The sequence below is a fragment of the Salvelinus alpinus genome, chromosome 17 (genome assembly GCF_045679555.1).
Source record: "Salvelinus alpinus chromosome 17, SLU_Salpinus.1, whole genome shotgun sequence".
Lineage (NCBI taxonomy): Eukaryota > Metazoa > Chordata > Actinopteri > Salmoniformes > Salmonidae > Salvelinus > Salvelinus alpinus.
The window spans coordinates 3,491,969-3,498,373 of record NC_092102.1 but is presented as its reverse complement, the minus strand read 5'-3'; the positions used below and the strand labels follow the sequence as shown (position 1 = coordinate 3,498,373).

Sequence of the window (6,405 nt, the reverse complement as noted above, 5' to 3'; positions counted from 1 at the left end):
TTTTGCATTCAACTTTTTCCCTAACCTAAATATGCTGCATTGCCAACGAAATAAACAACAGTAGGCTTACTTGCAGTAATAGTGTAACGGTGCTCGTCCTCGTCTGATGACGAGTATGAAAGATCGGACCAATGTGCAGCGTGGTAAGTGTCCATTTTAACCCTTTCACACGTACCATCACACGGGTGTGATCGTTCTACAGTGGTCCCTGAAGCGTACGATCACACCCGTGTGATTAGAACACTCATTTAGAACGCTCGTTTAGAACGGCCAGTTTCGAATGACGCAACAATCAGCGTTTGAGCTGGCCACACTTTTTTCAGAAACTATTTACACAAACACAGTCCTTACAAAGTTATGTCCAGAATGTGAGCAGTTTATTTTTGGATTCAATGTTCAGATATTCACAGAATAATATATAGCATAACACAATCATCCTAACCGGAAAAATGTAGGCTACATTTGTCCTAGCGCTGAGGAAAGATTGACCCAACACAAGCAGTCATATTTTCTAACTCTCGGCTGACATAAACTACAATATGAATTAGCTAATAGCAATTACTATGTATAATTAATCACATCACGGGTGAGCACACCATTTGATCGAAATAATTAGGTAAAGCACTTTTTAGAAATCGAAAGTAATCCGACGATTAGTTTCAGCGCGCAGCCATGCATTTTTTTTCCTCACAGAAACCGAAGATAATAAGAGAAGACGAGATGAGTTTGGTCTGTTTATAGTATGCATGTTGAAGGGGTGTGTCGTCTACCGTCGTTCACATCCCACCATTCATTTCCGGAAGTCCTCAAAAAACGAGTGAACTCTTACTCACCTCATTTTGTTATAACATCTTTGGTCAAAGAGACGATTACGTGAACCCAGAATGCATTGAACGTCAACAAACATGACTACACAGCTGGAATTAGCTTAGCTCATCATAATCAGTACAACCTTCAAAAAAGTATTTTACACACATAATATGTGCCCATTACAATCTGTGCAAGAATCGGAATGCATGATTTGTCACCTAGATTTGAAAACATGTGAATAAAACCGTAAATACACAAATAATTGCCACACAAAACATTTTCTGATAGTGATTTATTGATACAAGTGGCGCGTGCCGGCAGTCAACCACGTACCCTCTCACTCTAAACCATTCAGTGTTGTTGTTTATGTATGTAGCTAGTGAGATGAGCTGAAGCATTAGCAATGTCTTTCAAAAGGAGACAACAAACAAATGTGGAAATTCTGGAGATTTTTTAAAATTCTGACAATGAGTCTGAAAGTCAGGAATCAGATTCTGACAGTGACAGTGAGGAGCTGCCCCCCAACCTTGTAGCCATTGAGAACCCTGAATCTGAATTTCCCTTGTCCACTGACAAAGTCCCAGCTCCCTTTGAAGATGCTGGTGGTGATGGAGGCATACCAACAGTGGATGAAGTACAGGAGTTCTGTGGTAGCTGGAAGGCCACCAGTCATTTCACCCCTCCTGGCCCTGCTGTTTCACCCCTCCTGGCCCTGGTGTTTGCTTTGATGAGTCCCAGTCTGGAGTGCAACGCCCCTTGCCATTTCCAACTGAGGCAGAGTGCTTCAAGTTGTTTCTGACAGAGGAGCTGGTGGGAGACATAGTAGATACCAATCGCTATGCCTTGGAGCTACAGGCTAAGAGAGAGCCAGAAGTGGGGAACAACCACAATTAGTGAAATGTATACATTCCTGGTGACAGTAAAGACTGCTTTCTAGTTCTGCTGCTATGACTGCATTTCATCAACGCTACTACCATCCTAAATGACCCGTTATACAAAATAAGAAATGTTAACAGCTGGCAGTAAAGTGGCATGACAAACGAGACGTCCATGTCCTCTCCACTGTCCATACAGCAACCATGTCGGCCACAGGGAAGGTGGACCACCTGACGGGAGAGAGAAACAAACCAGACAGAGAAACATGAAACCAGACTGCGTGCTTGACTATTACTTCAAAATTGGGGCAGTGGATGATAAACAGCTTTGTGGAATGCACTCAGAAAATGACCAAGTGGTATAAGATATTTTTCAATTTTTCCAGGGTAGCGTCAAAATACAACATGCCAATACTTCTGACGCATTTAGCATTGTTTTACAGAACTAATAGAATAATGTAACTAGCTACATAAGCACGATTGAATATAACACCATAAAAGGTGAGTAACGTTACCTCGCGTGTCCGCGGTTATAAGGAATATATACAAATATATTATGCTCCATTCACACAGTGAGCTATAGTAGAAACGGTATAACACGACACAATAACGTAATTAGGCACTTACTTTGATAGAAACGCAGTCTTGATTTGAAGATGGGTGTCTGGAGTGACGCCTCTAGCACTGAGACGCTGTGCCACTTGGGAGTCATAAGGCCAGGGTAGCTTCAAAATACAACACATGCTAATACTTCCCTGACGCAATTAGCATTGTTTTCCAGAGCTAATAGGAGAATGTAGCTAGCTACCTAAGCATTGAGTATAACACCATAAATGTTATGAAATGAGTAACGTTACATCGCGTGTCCGCGGTTATAAGGAATATACACAAAAACATGATGCTACAGTAGAAACGACATAACACGACATGCAGAAACTATTATAACGTAATAAGGCACTTTGATAGAAACGCACACATTTCCAAAGGTATTATTGGTAACGAAAACAACTTTGATTTCGATGCAGGCGACAGGTGGAATAATATGAACACGTGTATGCAGGACGGCAGATGAGTAAATGTCCTGCACAAACAATTGAGAAGTGTTTGGGGAATTTTGTCCGGGTCAGAAATGTCAAAAAAATTAATTTGTCCGCAAAAGTAAAAATGACTACTTTTATGTGAATGAATGAGGCGGAACACACCTCATTTCAAACTGTTATTAGAAAATAAAAAACTTGTTAGAAATAATTTAAAATTGACAAATAAAAACAGGCTGCGTGCTTTTGTTTGAGGGCAGCGCGGATGAAATGTACTGTTACATAACAAACACATTCTGGAATGGAGAGAACATTCTAATATCACGTGCATAAAAAAACTCACGCTGGGGCGACCGTTAGAGATATTTGGAACTCACGCATGAAAGGGTTAATGAAATCCAACTGAACACTGAATGACAAAACAACAAAAGAGAATGAACGAGACTGAAACAGTTCTGTATGGAAAAACACAGACACAGAAAACAACTACCCACAACCCATAGTGGGAAAACAGGCTACCTAAGTATGATTCTCAATCAGAGACAACGATCAACAGCTGCCTCTGATTGAGAACCATACCAGGCCAAACACAGAAATATAAACATAGAAAAACAACATAGATTGCCCACCCCAACTCACGCCCTGACATAAAAAATACATAAAAAAGGAACTAAGGTCAGAACGTGACAAATAGTTTACACCCTTCAATTCAAAAGTCTGTTCACTTGTTAAATTCTACTGTATATTATAAACCCTGTCATCTGCGATGAGCAAAAACTGTGAAATTATAATCGCCTATCTAATAGGCCCAATTAAATGGGAGATGTGTATGGAAATTTGTTTTATGGCTCATGGACTCATCATGGCCAGAGAAGGTGAGGAATTTATTCTGCAATGGTTATGTAATATGTGTTATGCTAAATATTGCCTACGCAAGAAAATTCACTTTACAGGATTCAGACGTAGCCTACAAACTTCAATGGAAAATGTGAAAGGCTGTTCTACCGTTAAACTGCACTTTGGATCGGATCGCATTAAAAAAAAATTACATTTATTTTTCTCACATTTTCAAATGGGGCTATGCATTTGGGTGAGGTTTTTTTCTCGCCTGAGTAGCCTCGTTTCACTGCCAAAAATAAAATAAAACCATCTAGTGTTCAGCGAAATAACAACAAAATCTCAAATACAGGTAGTCTAGTCAAATAATTAACATCCAATCACATTAACCGTTACTCTCTTGCGGGAATTCTATTAACGGTCCGTATGTAGCCAAACATAGCTGTTGCTCATGTTGGTATCTGTACTGACGGCGCAAAAGCCATGATGGGGAGACAAAGTGGACTGGTAACGCGCTTGCAAGCAGTTGCACCCAACGCCACTTGGGTACACTGCAGCATCCACCGAGAGGCTCTTGCTGCCAAGGGAATGCCTGACAGCTTGAAAGGCGTTTTGGACACTACAGTGAAAATGGTTAACTTTGTTAAAGCAAGGCCCCTGAACTCTCATGTATTTTCTACAATATGCAATAAAATGGGCAGCGACCATGTAACGCTTTTACTGAACATAATTTTCACTTGTCTGACCGCTTGCATGATGATGAGTTTCTCACAAGACTGACCTATCTGGGTGATGTTTTTTCTCGCCTGAATGATCTGAATCTAGGATTACAGGGACTATATTCAATGTGCGGGACAAAATTGAGGCTATGATTAAGAAGTCGGAGCTCTTCTCTGTCTGCATTAACAAGGACAACACACAGGTCTTTCCATCATTGTATGATTTTTTTTTGTGCAAATGAACTCAAGCTTACGGACCACGTCAAATGTGATATAGCGAAGCACCTGAGTCAGTTGGGTGCGCAATTATGCAGGTACTTTCCCGAAATGGATGAGACAAACAACTGGATTCGTTATCCCTTTCATGCCCTGCCTCCAGTCCACTTACCCATATCTCAACAAGAGAGCCTCATCAAAATTGCAACAAGCGGTTCTGTGAAAATGTATTTTAATCAGAAGCCACTGCCAGATTTCTGGATTGGGCTGTGCTAAGAGTATCCTGACTTGGCAAATCATGCTGTTAAGACACTGATGCCCTTTGTAACCATGTACCTATGTGAAAGTGGATTCTCGGCCATCACTAGCATGAAAACTAAATACAGGCACAGACTGTGTGTGGAAAATGATTTAAGACTGAGACTCTCTCCAATACAACCAACATCGCAGAGTTATGTGCACACCCTTCGCATCTAGCACACCCTTCTCATTAACCTGTGGTGAGTTATTCACAATTTTCGAAGAACAAATAAGGTTTTATATGTAAGATGGTTAAATAAAGAGCAAAATGATTGATTATTATTATGTGTGCCCTGGGCCTATAAGAGCTCTTTGTCACTTCCCACAAGCCGGGTTGTGACAAACTCACACTCATTCTTATGTTTAATAAATCTATTGTATAGTGTGTGTGTGGCAGGCTTACAATGATGGCAAAAAACAACATTTGAGAGTGCGCTGACCCTGGTGCTAGAGGGGGTACACAGCTGGAGGTTGAATGTTTGAAGGGGTATGAGGCTATAAAACGTTTGGGAACCACTGGATAGAGCAAAATATGCTGCTTGAAATAGCTTATCTATTTACTACTGTGAAGTGGGTCCAATTAAAATTGAGAGATGGAACGAATGGCAACCTATCCTAACTTGTTGTAGGCCTATAGGCTATTTTGCGAATAGCCTATGAAACCATCACAGTCCGAAAGGGGAGGAATTTATTCTGCAATGATCATGGAAATGAAATAAATAGTAGGAAATATATGCATATTTCAAATTATTTTAGAATGCAAAGATATATCTATTTTCAAATGTTTTGAAACAAAAACAATGCTTTCAGTTTTAGATAAAAGTATGACCAGTTTATTATTAATCACCCATTCTGATACTGACTGTAACTCCTTTTTTAGAATATCGGTAAGCTCACTGGCTTTGGGTGCTGACATGTAGGGTGTGGAATCATCCGCATACATAGTCATTCTAGCTTCTTGTAAGACCAGAGGCTAATCATTTGTAAAAATAAAGATGAGTAACGGCCCAAGGCAACTGCCCTGATGGACACCGCACTGTACATATCTGATTTTAGAGAAGTTTCCATTGAAGAACACTCTCTGGGTTCTACTGGATAAATAACTCCATAACCATGTGATGGCCGGTGATATAAAGTGAGTTTTTTTCAATAACAGTTTATGATCAATAATATCAAAGGCTGCACTGAAATCTAACAATACAGCTCCAACTTGAGAGGACAGCTAGTTGCTAACCAGCCAATGTTTAGGTCACCCAGAAAATAGACCTCTCTCTTAACAACACATATTATCAAGCATTGCACACATATTATTCAAATACTGACTGTTAGCACTTGGTGGAATATAGCAGGACACACTACCCCTGCTCTAGATGGTATGTTTTCCCAGTCGTTGTTAAAAATGATTCACAGAGAGTGCCCTCGAGAGGACTTACCGTTTGTTGTCATCTTGCTGCAAGTCTATTTCAGGACACCTCTCCCTGGGAGAACTGCAAACTGTTTTTAAGATTCTGGACCTCTCTGGTCAGAATATCCATTCTTTTGTTAGTTGAGTCCATCAGTATTTGGACAAAGCTCTTGAAGCTATTTTCTTGTTGTTGTAAAAACTGATTG

The 6,405-nt window shown here is 40.2% G+C and overlaps 1 long non-coding RNA gene across 1 annotated transcript; it reads right to left on the bottom strand.

Moving 5' to 3' along the window:
* Positions 1-1,085: 1,085 nt before the first annotated feature.
* LOC139541969 (uncharacterized) lies at positions 1,086-3,030 on the bottom strand. Its single transcript, XR_011668432.1, has 2 exons — positions 2,313-3,030; positions 1,086-1,916 (listed from the first exon to the last, which is right to left on the bottom strand). It is a non-coding gene; the product is annotated as an uncharacterized lncRNA (long non-coding RNA).
* Positions 3,031-6,405: the final 3,375 nt, after the last annotated feature.